Raw genomic sequence first — 16689 nt, 5'->3', positions numbered from 1 at the left:
CATCTGTATGGAGCTTCTTCATGCGTTTGACACCTATGTGACCAAGGCGGCAGTGCCACAAATATGTGGGACTATCATTATCAACCTTACATCTTTTGGTATTCACACTATGAACATGTGTAGCATTACGCCCGAGATTCATTAAGAATAAACCATTCACCATTGGAGCATGACCATAAAACATATCTCTCATATAAATAGAACAACCATTATTCTCGGATTTAAATGAGTAACCATCTCGAATTAAACGAGATCCCGATACAATGTTCATGCTCAAAGCTGGCACTAAATAACAATTATTAAGGTTTAAAACTAATCCCGAAGGTAAATGTAGAGGTAGCGTGCCGACGGCGATCACATTAACCTTGGAACCATTCCTGACGCGCATCGTCACCTCGTCCTTCGCCAGTCTCCGCTTATTCCGCAGCCCCTGCTTTGAGTTACAAATGTGAGCAACCGCACCGGTATCAAATACCCAGGAGCTATTACGAACACTGGTAAGGTACACATCAATCACATGTATATCACATATACCTTTCATTTTGCTGGCCTTCTTGTCCGCTAAGTATTTGGGGCAGTTCCGCTTCCAGTGACCACTTCCCTTATAATAAAAGCACTCAGTCTCGGGCTTGGGTCCATTCTTTGGCTTCTTCTCGACAGCTTGCTTGCCAGGCGCAGCAACTCCCTTGCCGTCCTTCTTGAAGTTCTTTTTACCCTTGCCCTTCTTGAACTTAGTGGTTTTATTGACCATCAACACTTGATGTTCCTTCTTGACTTCTACCTCTGCTGATTTCAGCATTGCAAATACCTCAGGAATGGTCTTTTCCATCCCCTGCATATTGAAGTTCATCACAAAGCTCTTGTAGCTTGGTGGAAGCGACTGGAGGATTCTGTCAATGACCGCGTCATCCGGGAGATTAACTCCGAGCTGAGTCAAGCGGTTATGTAACCCAGACATAGTGAGTATGTGCTCGCTGACAGAACTATTTTCCTCCATCTTACAGCTGAAGAATTTGTCGGAGACCTCATATCTCTCGACCCGGGCATGAGCTTGGAAAACCATTTTCAGCTCTTCGAACATCTCATATGCTCCATGTCTCTCAAAACGCTTTTGGAGCCCCGGCTCTAAGCTGTAAAGCATGCCGCACTGAACGAGGGAGTAATCATCAACACGTGTCTGCCAAGCGTTCATAACGTCTTGGTTCTGTGGGACGGGAGCTTCACCTAGCGGTGCTTGTAGGACATAATCTTTCTTGGCAGCTATGAGGATGATCCTCAGGTTCCGGACCCAGTCCGTGTAGTTGTTGCCATCGTCTTTCAGCTTGGTTTTCTCTAGGAACGCGTTGAAGTTGAGGACTACGTTGGCCATTTGATCTACAAGACATATTGTAAATATTTTAGACTAAGTTCATGATAATTAAGTTCATCTAATCAAATTATTCAATGAACTCCCACTCAGATAGACATCCCTCCAGCCATCTAAGTATAACATGATCCGAGTTAACTAGGTCGTGTCCGATCATCACGTGAGACGAACTAGTCAACGTCGGTGAACATCTTCATGTTGATCGTATCTTCTATACAACTCATGCTCGACCTTTCGGTCTTCTGTGTTCTGAGGCCATGTCTGTACATGCTAGGCTCGTCAAGTCAACCTAAGTGTTTTGCATGTGTAAATCTGTCTTACACCCGTTGTATGTGAACGTCGGAATCAAACACCCGATCATCACGTGGTGCATTGAAACAACGAACTGTCGCAACGGTGCACTGTTAGGGGAAACACTTTCTTGAAATTATTATGAGGGATCATCTTATTTACTACCGTCGCTCTAAGTAAACAAGATGCAAAACATGATAAACATCACATGCAATCAAATAATAATAATGACATGATATGGCCAATATCACATAGCTCCTTTGATCTCCATCTTGGGGCTCCATGATCATCTTGTCACCGGCTTGACACCATGATCTCCATCATCGTGTCTCCATGAAGTTGCTCACCAACTATTACTTCTACTACTATGGCTAACGCATTTAGCAATAAAGTAAAGTAATTTACATGGCGTTTCTCAATGACACGCAGGTCATATAAAAAAAAAGACAACTCCTATGGCTCCTGCCGGTTGTCATACTCATCGACATGCAAGTCATGATTCCTATTACAATAGCATGAACATCTCATACATCACATATAGATCATTCATCATTCATCACAACTTTGTCCATATCATATCACAAAGCACTTGCTGCAAAAACAAGTTAGACGTCCTCTAATTGTTGTTGCAAGTTTTACGTGGCTGAAATAGGGTTCTAGCAAGAACGTTTTCTTACCTACGTGAAAGCCATAATGTGATTTGTCAACTTCTATTTACCCTTCATAAGGACCCTTTCATCGAATCCGCTCCAACTAAAGCGGGAGAGACAGACACCCGCCAGCCACCTTATGCAACTAGTGCATGTCAGTCGGTGGAACCGGTCTCATGTAAGCGTACGTGTAAGGTTGGTCCGGGCCGCTTCATCCCACAATACCGTTGAAGCAAGATAAGACTAGTAGCGGCAAGAAAGTTGACAACATCTATGCCCACAACAAATTGTGTTCTACTCGTGCAAGAAGAACTACGCATAGACCTAGCTCATGATGCCACTGTTGGGGAATGTTGCAGAAAACAAAAATTTTCCTACGGTTTCACCAAGATCCATCTATGAGTTCATCTAGCAACGAGTGATCGGATGCATCTACATACCTTTGTAGATCACGAGCGTAAGCATTCAAAGAACGGGGATGAGGTAGTCGTACACGCCGTGATCCAAATCACCGATGACCAAGCGCCGAACGGACGACACCTCCGCGTTCAACACACATACGGAGCGGATGACGTCTCCTCCTTCTTGATCCATCAAGGGGAGAGGAGAGGCTGAGGAAGATGGCTCCAGCAGCAGCACGACGGTGTGGTGGTGATGGAGCTGCAGTACTCCGGCAGGGCTTCGCCAAGCTCTATGGGGGAGGAGGAGGTGTTGGAGAGGGAGAGGGAGGCACCAAAGGCGTGGTCTGAGAGGCCCTCCTTCCCTCACTATATATAGGGAGCCAGGGGGGGGGGGCGCCGGCCCTAGGAGATCCAATCTCCTAGGGGGGCGGCGGGCAAGGGAGGAGTCCCTCCCCCAAAAGGCACCTAGGGGGTGCCTTCCCCCTTTGGGACTCTTCCCATCTTAAACCCTAGGCGCATGGGCCTCTTGGGGCTGGTTCCCTTGGCCCATGTAGGCTAAGGCGCACCCCCTACAGCCCATGTGGCCCCCGGGGTAGGTGGCCCCACCCGGTGGACCCCCTGGACCCTTTCGGTGGTCCCGGTACAATACCGGTGACCCCGAAACTTGTCCCGATGGCCGAAATAGCACTTCCTATATATAATTCTTTACCTCCGGACCATTCCGGAACTCCTCGTGACGTCCGGGATCTCATCTGGGACTCCGAACAACATTCGGGTTACTGCATATACATATCCCTACAACCCTAGCATCACCGAACCTTAAGTGTGTAGACCCTATGGGTTCGGGAGACATGTAGACATGACCGAGACGACTCTTCGGTCAATAACCAACAGCGGGATCTGGATACCCATGTTGGCTCCCACATGCTCCTCGATGATCTAATCGGATGAACCACGATGTCGAGGATTCAAGCAACCCCGTATACAATTCCCTTTGTCAATCGGTATGTTACTTGCCCGAGATTCGATCGTCGGTATCCCAATACCTCGTTCAATCTCGTTACCGGCAAGTCACTTTACTCGTACCGTAATGCATGATCCCGTGACCAGACACTTGGTCACTTTGAGCTCATAATGATGATGCATTACCGAGTGGGCCCAGTGATACCTCTCCGTCATACGGAGTGACAAATCCCAGTCTTGATCCGTGTCAACCCAACAGACACTTTCGGAGATACCCGTAGTATACCTTTATTGTCACCCAGTTATGTTGTGACGTTTGGTACACCCAAAGCACTCCTACGGTATCCGGGAGTTACACGATCTCATGGTCTAAGGAAAGGATACTTGACATTGGAAAAACTCTAGCAAACGAACTATACGATCTTTATGCTATGTTTAAGATTGGGTCTTGTCCATCACATCATTCACCTAATGATGTGATCTCGTTATCAATGACATCCAATGTCCATAGTCAGGAAACCATGACTATCTGTTGATCAACGAGCTAGTCAACTAGAGGCTTACTAGGGACATGTTGGTGTCTATTATTCACACATGTATTACGATTTCCGGATAGCACAATTATAGCATGAATAAAGACAATTATCATGAACAAGGAAATATAATAATAATGCTTTTATTATTGCCTCTAGGGCATATTTCCAACACTACATTCCCGCTGATCGACCGATACTATCTGTGTGTGCTTATAAGTATGTCATATCAACCATGCGATATATCAACAGCCAGCGTTGCATATAAGAAATAGTTATTACTCGGTCAACATTGATAGCCGTCCGATCAAGATCAAGGTTGAAGCGTGTGCGGCGTGCGTCATGCTGGTTCGGTCGTACGATGACTCAAGGACTCTTGGCAAACATGGAAATTCGGTGATGCCTGAAGACCACGACACGCGGCGTGTGTGTCCTGGCATTGATACCATATGTCATGCCCTCGTCTATGCCATGTGTATCGTCGTGTTCCGGACCACTATCTCGCTCAACTCAAGACATACATGCCAAACAATGCACGCCGACAGATTCATTACTCCGCCACATTCAATCACTTATCATGTTCTCTTTCAATAAGATAGGAGCATTTGAAACAGTAAGCATTACCAGCGAAGGCCCATAAATGTCTGCTCGGTGATAAAGAAGATGGGGTGTGTGCCCCGCTCAGTGCCGGGCCACATGGCCTTGCACAGGGGCTACATTGCCGCTGATCGACCGATGTTATCTGTGCGTGTGCCTATAAGTATGTCATATCAACCATGTGATACATCAGTAGCCAGCGTTGCATGTAAGAAATAGTTATTGCTCGGTCGAGTTTGATAGCCATCCGTTCAAGATCAAGATTGATACATGTGTGGCGTGTGTTGTGTTTGTTTGGTGGCACGATGACTCGAGGACTCTTGGCAAACATGGAAACTCGGTGTTACTTGAGGATCGCAACACATGGCCTTTGTCACGGCATTGATGCCATATGTCACACCCTCATCTATGTCGTGTGATTTGTCGTCTTTCGAACCACTATTTTGTTCAACTAAAGATATAAACGCCAAAAAACGTCGGTCAGATTCATTACTTTCCTGCGTTCATCACTTATCATGTTCTTCTTGAATAATATAGGATCATTTGAACTATAAACATCACCATGTAAGGCCCCTAAACCATCGCTCAATGATAAATAAGATACGGGTGCGCTCAACTCAAGACATAAACACCAAACAACGCCCGTCGACAAATTCATTACTCTCCCGTATTCATCACTTATCATGTTCTCTTTGAATAGGTTAGGTTCATTTGAATTGTAAGCATCACCGGCTAAGCCCCCTAAATGTCCACTCGATGATGAAGAAGATGGGGGTGCATTCCGCTTAGTGTGGGGCCCCATAGCCTTGTGAACGGGAGCAGCATTGCTGCTGATCGACTGATGCTATCTGTGTGTGCCTTGAAGGAAATATGCCCTAGAGGCAATAATAAAGTTATTATTTATTTCCTTATATCATGATAAATGTTTATTATTCATGCTAGAATTGTATTAACCGGAAACATAATACATGTGTGAATACATAGACAAACAGAGTGTCACTAGTATGCCTCTACTTGACTAGCTCGTTAATCAAAGATGGTTATGTTTCCTAACCATGAACAAAGAGTTGTTATTTGATTAACGAGGTCACATCATTAGTTGAATGATCTGATTGACATGACCCATTCCATTAGCTTAGCACCCGATCGTTTAGTATGTTGCTATTGCTTTCTTCATGACTTATACATGTTCCTATAACTATGAGATTATGCAACTCCCGTTTACCGGAGGAACACTTTGGGTACTACCAAACGTCACAACGTAACTGGGTGATTATAAAGGAGTACTACAGGTGTCTCCAATGGTAGATGTTGGGTTGGCGTATTTCGAGATTAGGGTTTGTCACTCCGAGTGTCGGAGAGGTATCTCTGGGCCCTCTCGGTAATACACATCACATAAGCCTTGCAAGCATTATAACTAAGATGTTAGTTGTGAGATGATGTATTACGGAACGAGTAAAGAGACTTGCCAGTAACGAGATTGAACTAGGTATTGGATACCGACGATCGAATCTCGGGCAAGTAACATACCGATGACAAAGGGAACAACGTATGTTGTTATGCGGTCTGACCGATAAAGATCTTTGTAGAATATGTAGGAGCCAATATGGGCATCCAGGTCCCGCTATTGGTTATTGACCGGAGACGTGTCTCGGTCATGTCTACATTGTTCTCGAACCGTAGGGTCCGCACGCTTAACGTTACGATGACAGTTATTATGAGTTTATGCATTTTGATGTACCGAAGGTTGTTCGGAGTCCCGGATGTGATCACGGACATGACGAGGAGTCTCGAAATGGTCGAGACATAAAGATTGATATATTGGAAGCCTATGTTTGGACATCGGAAGTGTTCCGGGTGAAATCGGGATTTTACCGGATTACCGGGAGGGTTACCGGAACCCCCCGGGAGCCAAATGGGCCAACATGGGCCTTAGTGGAAAGGTGAAAGGGCTGCCCCATGGGCTGCGCGCCTCCCCCCTTCCCCTAGTCCTATTAGGACTAGGGAAGGTGGCCGGCCACCCCTCTCTCTTTCCCACTTGAGGAATCCTAGTTGGACTAGGATTGGAGGGGGGAGTCCTACTCCCGGTAGGAGTAGGACTCCTCCTGCGCCTCCCTCCTTGGCCGGCCAGCCCTCCCCCTTCATCCTTTATATACGGGGGCAGGGGGCACCTCTAGACACACAAGTTGATCCTTGAGATCGTTCCTTAGCCGTGTGCGGTGCCCCCTGCCACCAAATTCCACCTCGATCATACCGTTGTAGTGCTTAGGCGAAGCCCTGCGTCGGTAGTACATCAAGATCGTCACCACGCCGTCGTGCTGACGGAACTCTTCCTCGACGCTTTGCTGGATCGGAGCCCGAGGATCGTCATCGAGCTGAACGTGTGCTAAGAACTCGGAGGTGCCGGAGTAACGGTGCTTGGATCGGTCGGATCGGGAAGACGTACGACTACTTCCTCTATGTTGTGTGATCGCTTCCGCAGTCGGTCTGTGTTGGTACGTAGACAACACTCTCCCCTCTCGTTGCTATGCATCACCATGATCTTGCGTGTGCGTAGGATTTTTTTTGAAATTACTACGTTCCCCAACAGTGGCATCCGAGCCTAGGTTTTATGGTTTGATGTTATTTGCACGAGTAGAACACAAGTGAGTTGTGGGCGATACAAGTCATACTGCCTACCAGCATGTCATACTTTGGTTCGGCGGTATTGTTGGACGAGACGACCCGGACCAACCTTACGCGTACGCTTACGCGAGACCGGTTCCCTCGACATGCTTTGCACATAGATGGCTTGCGGGCGACTGTCTCTCCAACTTTAGTTGAACCAAGTGTGGCTACGCCCGGTCCTTGAGAAGGTTAAAACGGAGTCTATTTGACGAACTATCGTTGTGGTTTTGATGCGTAGGTGAGATGAGTTCTTACTTAAGCCCGTAGCAGCCACGTAAAACTTGCAACAACAAAGTAGAGGACGTCTAACTTGTTTTTGCAGGGCATGTTGTGATGTGATATGGTCAAGGCATGATGCTGATTTTATTGTATGAGATGATCATGTTTTGTAACCAAGTTATCGGCAACTGGCAGGAGCCATATGGTTGTCGCTTTATTGTATGCAATGCAATCGCGATGTAATGCTTTACTTTATTACTAAGCGGTAGTGATAGTCGTGGAAGCATAAGATTGGCGAGACGACAACGATGCTACGATGGAGATCAAGGTGTCGCGCCGGTGACGATGGTGATCATGACGGTGCTTCGGAGATGGAGATCACAAGCACAAGATGATGATGGCCATATCATATCACTTATATTGATTGCATGTGATGTTTATCTTTTATGCATCTTATCTTGCTTTGATTGACGGTAGCATTATAAGATGATCTCTCACTAAATTATCAAGAAGTGTTCTCCCTGAGTATGCACCGTTGCCAAAGTTCGTCGTGCCCAGACACCACGTGATGATCGGGTGTGATAAGCTCTACGTCCATCTACAACGGGTGCAAGCCAGTTTTGCACACGCAGAATACTCAGGTTAAACTTGACGAGCCTAGCATATGCAGATATGGCCTCGGAACACAGAGACCGAAAGGTCGAGCGTGAATCATATAGTAGATATGATCAACATGACGATGTTCACCATTGAAAACTACTCCATCTCACGTGATGATCGGTTATGGTTTAGTTGATTTGGATCACGTGATCACTTAGAGGATTAGAGGGATGTCTATCTAAGTGGGAGTTCCTAAGTAATTTGATTAACTGAACTTAAACTTATCATGAACTTAGTACCTGATAGTATCTTGCTTGTTTATGTTGATTGTAGATAGATGGCTCGTGCTGTTGTTCCGTTGAATTTTAATGCGTTCCTTGAGAAAGCAAAGTTGAAAGATGATGGTAGCAATTACACGGACTGGGTCCGTAACCTGAGGATTATCCTCATTGCTGCACAGAAGAATTACGTCCTGGAAGCACCGCTGGGTGCCAGGCCTGCTGCTGGAGCAACGCCAGATGTTATGAACGTCTGGCAGAGCAAAGCTGATGACTACTCGATAGTTCAGTGTGCCATGCTTTACGGCTTAGAATCGGGACTTCAACGACGTTTTGAACGTCATGGAGCATATGAGATGTTCCAGGAGTTGAAGTTAATATTTCAAGCAAATGCCCGAATTGAGAGATATGAAGTCTCCAATAAGTTCTATAGCTGCAAGATGGAGGAGAACAGTTCTGTCAGTGAGCATATACTCAAAATGTCTGGGTATAATAATCACTTGATTCAGATGGGAGTTAATCTTCCAGATGATTGCGTCATTGACAGAATTCTCCAATCACTGCCACCAAGCTACAAGAGCTTCGTGATGAACTATAATATGCAAGGGATGAACAAGACTATTCCCGAGCTCTTCGCAATGCTGAAAGCTGCGGAGGTAGAAATCAAGAAGGAGCATCAAGTGTTGATGGTCAACAAGACCACTAGTTTCAAGAAAAAGGGCAAAGGGAAGAAGAAGGGGAACTTCAAGAAGAACAGCAAGCAAGTTGCTGCTCAGGAGAAGAAACCCAAGTCTGGACCTAAGCCTGAAACTGAGTGCTTCTACTGCAAGCAGACTGGTCACTGGAAGCGGAACTGCCCCAAGTATTTGGCGGATAAGAAGGATGGCAAGGTGAACAAAGGTATATGTGATATACATGTTATTGATGTGTACCTTACTAGAGCTCGCAGTAGCACCTGGGTATTTGATACTGGTTCTGTTGCTAATATTTGCAACTCGAAACAGGGACTACGGAATAAGCGGACGCTAGCAAAGGACGAGGTGACGATGCGCGTGGGAAACGGTTCCAAAGTCGATGTGATCGCGGTCGGCACGCTACCTCTACATCTACCTTCGGGATTAATATTAGACCTAAATAATTGTTATTTGGTGCCAGCGTTGAGCATGAACATTATATCTGGATCTTGTTTAATGCGAGACGGTTATTCATTTAAATCAGAGAATAATGGTTGTTCTATTTATATGAGTAATATCTTTTATGGTCATGCACCTTTGAAGAGTGGTCTATTCTTGTTGAATCTCGATAGTAGTGATACACATATTCATAATGTAGAAGCCAAAAGATGCAGAGTTGATAATGATAGTGCAACTTATTTGTGGCACTGCCGTTTAGGTCATATCGGTGTAAAGCGCATGAAGAAACTCCATACTGATGGGCTTTTGGAACCACTTGATTATGAATCACTTGGTACTTGCGAACCGTGCCTCATAGGCAAGATGACTAAAACACCGTTCTCCGGTACTATGGAGAGAGCAACAGATTTATTGGAAATCATACATACCGATGTATGTGGTCCGATGAATATTGAGGCTCGTGGCGGATATCGTTATTTTCTCACCTTCACAGATGATTTAAGCAGATATGGGTATATCTACTTAATGAAACATAAGTCTGAAACATTTGAAAAGTTCAAGGAATTTCAGAGTGAAGTTGAAAATCATCGTAACAAGAAAATAAAGTTTCTACGATCTGATCGTGGAGGAGAATATTTGAGTTACGAGTTTGGTGTACATTTGAAAAATTGTGGAATAGTTTCGCAACTCACGCCACCCGGAACACCACAGCGTAATGGTGTGTCCGAACGTCGTAATCGTACTTTACTAGATATGGTGCGATCTATGATGTCTCTTACTGATTTACCGCTATCGTTTTGGGGTTATGCTTTAGAGACGGCCGCATTCACGTTAAATAGGGCACCATCAAAATCCGTTGAGACGACGCCTTATGAACTATGGTTTGGCAAGAAACCAAAGTTGTCGTTTCTTAAAGTTTGGGGCTGCGATGCTTATGTGAAAAAGCTTCAACCTGATAAGCTCGAACCCAAAGCGGAGAAATGTGTCTTCATAGGATACCCAAAGGAGACTGTTGGGTATACCTTCTATCACAGATCCGAAGGCAAGACATTCGTTGCTAAGAATGGATCATTTCTAGAGAAGGAGTTTCTCTCGAAAGAAGTGAGTGGGAGGAAAGTAGAACTTGACGAGGTAACTGTACCTGCTCCCTTATTGGAAAATAGTACATCACAGAAAACTGTTTCTGCGACACCTATACCAATTAGTGAGGAAGCTAATGATGATGATCATGAAACTTCAGGACAAGATACTACTGAACCACGTAGATCAACCAGAGTGAGATCCGCACCAGAGTGGTACGGTAATCCAATTCTGGAAGTCATGCTACTAGATCATGATGAACCTACGAACTATGAAGAAGCGATGGTGAGCCCAGATTCCGCAAAGTGGCTTGAGGCCATGAAATCTGAGATGGGATCCATGTATGAGAACAAAGTATGGACTTTGGTTGACTTGCCCGATGATCGGCAAGCAATTGAGAATAAATGGATCTTCAAGAAAAAGACTGACGCTGACGGTAATATTACTGTCTATAAAGCTCGACTTGTCGCAAAAGGTTTTCGACAAGTTCAAGGGGTTGACTACGATGAGACCTTCTCACCCGTAGCGATGCTTAAGTCCGTCAGAATCATGTTAGCAATTGCCGCATTTTATGATTATGAAATATGGCAGATGGATGTCAAAACTGCATTCCTGAATGGATTTCTGGAAGAAGAGTTGTATATGATGCAACCAGAAGGTTTTGTCGATCCAAAGGGAGCTAACAAAGTATGCAAACTCCAGCGATCCATTTATGGACTGGTGCAAGCATCTCGGAGTTGGAATAAACGCTTTGATAGTGTGATCAAAGCATTTGGCTTTATACAGACTTTTGGAGAAGCCTGTATTTACAAGAAAGTGAGTGGGAGCTCTGTAGCATTTCTGATATTATATGTGGATGACATATTGCTGATTGGAAATGATATAGAATTTCTGGATAGCATAAAGGGATACTTGAATAAAAGTTTTTCGATGAAAGACCTCGGGGAAGCTGCTTACATATTAGGCATAAAGATCTATAGAGATAGATCAAGACGCTTAATTGGACTTTCACAAAGCACATACCTTGACAAGATTTTGAAGAAGTTCAAAATGGATCAAGCAAAGAAAGGGTTCTTGCCTGTGTTACAAGGTGTGAAGTTGAGTCAGACTCAATGCCCGACCACTGCAGAAGATAGAGAGAAAATGAAAGATGTTCCCTATGCTTCAGCCATAGGCTCTATCATGTATGCAATGCTGTGTACCAGACCTGATGTGTGCCTTGCTATAAGTTTAGCAGGGAGGTACCAAAGTAATCCAGGAGTGGATCACTGGACAGCGGTCAAGAACATCCTGAAATACCTGAAAAGGACTAAGGATATGTTTCTCGTATATGGAGGTGACAAAGAGCTCACCGTAAGAGGTTACGTTGATGCAAGCTTTGACACTGATCCGGACGATTCTAAATCGCAAACCGGATACGTGTTTACTTTAAACGGTGGAGCTGTCAGTTGGTGCAGTTCTAAACAAAGCGTCGTAGCGGGATCTACATGTGAAGCGGAGTACATAGCTGCTTCGGAAGCAGCGAACGAAGGAGTCTGGATGAAGGAGTTCATATCCGATCTAGGTGTCATACCTAGTGCATCGGGTCCAATGAAAATCTTTTGTGACAATACTGGTGCAATTGCTTTGGCAAAGGAATCCAGATTTCACAAAAGGACCAAACACATCAAGAGACGCTTCAACTCCATCCGGGATCTAGTCCAGGTGGGAGACATAGAGATTTGCAAGATACATACGGATCTGAATGTTGCAGACCCGTTGACTAAGCCTCTTCCACGAGCAAAACATGATCAGCACCAAGGCTCCATGGGTGTTAGAATCATTACTGTGTAATCTAGATTATTGACTCTAGTGCAAGTGGGAGACTGAAGGAAATATGCCCTAGAGGCAATAATAAAGTTATTATTTATTTCCTTATATCATGATAAATGTTTATTATTCATGCTAGAATTGTATTAACCGGAAACATAATACATGTGTGAATACATAGACAAACAGAGTGTCACTAGTATGCCTCTACTTGACTAGCTCGTTAATCAAAGATGGTTATGTTTCCTAACCATGAACAAAGAGTTGTTATTTGATTAACGAGGTCACATCATTAGTTGAATGATCTGATTGACATGACCCATTCCATTAGCTTAGCACCCGATCGTTTAGTATGTTGCTATTGCTTTCTTCATGACTTATACATGTTCCTATAACTATGAGATTATGCAACTCCCGTTTACCGGAGGAACACTTTGGGTACTACCAAACGTCACAACGTAACTGGGTGATTATAAAGGAGTACTACAGGTGTCTCCAATGGTAGATGTTGGGTTGGCGTATTTCGAGATTAGGGTTTGTCACTCCGATTGTCGGAGAGGTATCTCTGGGCCCTCTCGGTAATACACATCACATAAGCCTTGCAAGCATTATAACTAAGATGTTAGTTGTGAGATGATGTATTACGGAACGAGTAAAGAGACTTGCCAGTAACGAGATTGAACTAGGTATTGGATACCGACGATCGAATCTCGGGCAAGTAACATACCGATGACAAAGGGAACAACGTATGTTGTTATGCGGTCTGACCGATAAAGATCTTCGTAGAATATGTAGGAGCCAATATGGGCATCCAGGTCCCGCTATTGGTTATTGACCGGAGACGTGTCTCGGTCATGTCTACATTGTTCTCGAACCGTAGGGTCCGCACGCTTAACGTTACGATGACAGTTATTATGAGTTTATGCATTTTGATGTACCGAAGGTTGTTCGGAGTCCCGGATGTGATCACGGACATGACGAGGAGTCTCGAAATGGTCGAGACATAAAGATTGATATATTGGAAGCCTATGTTTGGACATCGGAAGTGTTCCGGGTGAAATCGGGATTTTACCGGATTACCGGGAGGGTTACCGGAACCCCCGGGAGCCAAATGGGCCAACATGGGCCTTAGTGGAAAGGTGAAAGGGCTGCCCCATGGGCTGCGCGCCTCCCCCCTTCCCCTAGTCCTATTAGGACTAGGGAAGGTGGCCGGCCACCCCCTCTCTCTTTCCCACTTGAGGAAACCTAGTTGGACTAGGATTGGAGGGGGGGAGTCCTACTCCCGGTAGGAGTAGGACTCCTCCTGCGCCTCCCACCTTGGCCGGCCAGCCCTCCCCCTTGAACCTTTATATACGGGGGCAGGGGGCACCTCTAGACACACAAGTTGATCCTTGAGATCGTTCCTTAGCCGTGTGCGGTGCCCCCTGCCACCAAATTCCACCTCGATCATACCGTTGTAGTGCTTAGGCGAAGCCCTGCGTCGGTAGTACATCAAGATCGTCACCACGCCGTTGTGCTGACGGAACTCTTCCTCGACGCTTTGCTGGATCGGAGCCAGAGGATCGTCATCGAGCTGAACGTGTGCTAAGAACTCGGAGGTGCCGGAGTAACGGTGCTTGGATCGGTCGGATCGGGAAGACGTACGACTACTTCCTCTATGTTGTGTGATCGCTTCCGCAGTCGGTCTGCGTTGGTACGTAGACAACACTCTCCCCTCTCGTTGCTATGCATCACCATGATCTTGCGTGTGCGTAGGAATTTTTTTGAAATTACTACGTTCCCCAACATGCCTATATGTCTGTCATGTCTGTAAGTGCATCTAGTGCCACCCCTAGTTGGTTTTGGAGTATTGATGACAAACCCAGTTGAGGGACTAATGTGTTTGTGAGAATTGCAGGATAACACAGGTAGAAGTCCCTCATTGATTCGGTTTTCCCACCAGAGATGACCCCTAAAAATGTAAGAAGAGATTGAAGACAAAGGTGGTATGTGAAGACATTCACATTGAAGACGATGATAAGAGAACACATTCACATTGAAGACTATGACAAGAAAAGACATCGCATGAAGACTATGAAGCGCGAAGACTTAGTTCTTTCATCGTTTTTTTCTTCTTTGTGGGGTCCAAGAGAACCAATCAGAATGACTGAAGTGATGCTTAACCAAAATCCTATGTCTTCGAGTGAAGACTATGAGAGCAAATCTTGTCCAGAGTTGGATAAGTCAGCTTTGCTTGTAGCCCAAGTAAAGTTGCCGTGTGTGTTTGAAATTTGACCGTTGGAACACGTGTCAGTTCCTTAGTGACCCAGGGTCATTTCGGACAAATCAGGTCGGGTTGCCTAGTGGCTATAAATAGCCCACCCCATACAACCATAAACGGTTGGCTGCTCAGAGTTAGAGTATGGCTTTTGTCGTTTGAGAGCAACCCACCTCGAAGCCTTTGAGAGAGAATTCCTTGCGAGGATAAAGCCCTAAACACCCAGAGCCAAAGAGTGTTAGGCATCACTTAAGTCTTTCTGTCTGTGTGATCTGAAGACTTATTACACTTGAGGACTGTGAATCCTCCAGCCGGTTAGGCGTCGCGTTCTGAGCATCCAAGAGTCATTGTGGATCGCCGGTGAACGAAGTCTGTGAAGGTTTGGAAGTCTACCTTGAAGACTTACCAGAGTGATTGGGCGAGGACTGGGTGTCCTTAGCTCAAGGGGAATAAGGTGAAGACGAGGTCTTCTGAGTTGAATCTCAGCCTCCCCAACCAGACGTACAGTTGTCACAGCAACTGGAACTAGTCCAACAAACAATTGTCTTCAACGAGTCACTGGTTTCATCCTTCCCTTCCCTTTGCTTACTTTTGTTCCTTGTGAAGTCATTGTATGATTGCATTAGCTTTTGTCTTCACTGAGTGACTACTTGTTCTGATTGGCTTCACAATATCTTCCTACCTGATCTTACTACCTAGCTGTTATTAGTCATTATGCTTTCACTTCATTGAATACTTGACTATGGTTTGTCTAGTGTAGTCTAGCTTTCACTGCATGGTAATAGGTTTATTTCTATCATTTGTCTTCGAAAGTTCCATGTTTTGAAGACTTTCATAAAAATCGCCTATTCACCCCCCCTCTAGTCGATCACTAGTACTTTCAATTGGTATCAGAGCAAGGTACTCCCTTGTTCTGTGTGATTCCGTTTAACCACCTAGAGTTTTAGCTATGTCAACTGCAGGGATAATTAAGGTCTCCGCCGTTTGCCCCGTCTTTGATGGAACTGAATATCCCTATAGGATGCGCATGCATCTTGAAGCCATTGATGTCGACCTATGGTATGTCGTCAAGAATGGCGTTCCCAAGGCTGGTGAAGGTGTCACCACTTCTGATGTCAAGAAGTTCGTTCAACTGGACTCCACTGCCAAGAACATCATCTGTGGTCATTTGACCAAAGGACAGTATGGCCGCGTGAGTGCTTTGGAAACATCTAAGCTAGTCTGGGACTGGCTCTCAAAGGTCAATGAAGGCGTCTCAACCCAGAAAGATCAGAGAATCAGTGTCCTTCGCAACCTCTTCAACCGCTTCAAGAGAAATGACAATGAGAACGTCCAGCTCACGTTTGATCGACTCACTGACATCACAAATGAGCTTCAAGCTCTCGGCACCACTAAGATCACCAAGCATGAAGTCGTCAAGACACTCCTGAGATCACTTGACAACTCGTTTGACATCCTAGCCCTGATGATTCAAGAACGTCCTGATTTCAAGACACTCGACCCGTCTGACATAGTTGAGAGGCTCAACACACATGAGTTTCAGCTTTCTGAGAAAAGAGACATCTACGGTCCTAACTATGGGCGAACTCGTGCCTTGAAGGCAAAAGCTGGCTCCTCATCTGAAGAAGAATCTGACAGCAGTTCTGATGATCCTGAAGACATTGGAAAGGAGCTTGCTATGCTTGTGAAGAAGTTCCAAAAATTCACCAAGAAGAAAGGCTTCAGAAAGTCTTTACGATCAAGCTCAAGGAATGATGAAGCTTCTGCTCATGACTACAAGAAGAGAACATGCCACAAGTGCAAGAAACCTGGCCACTACATCTCTGAGTGTCCACAGTGGGACAA

This window comes from Triticum aestivum, chromosome 6A (assembly GCF_018294505.1).
Source record: "Triticum aestivum cultivar Chinese Spring chromosome 6A, IWGSC CS RefSeq v2.1, whole genome shotgun sequence".
NCBI lineage: Eukaryota > Viridiplantae > Streptophyta > Magnoliopsida > Poales > Poaceae > Triticum > Triticum aestivum.
Note: the sequence above shows the minus strand (reverse complement) of the source record.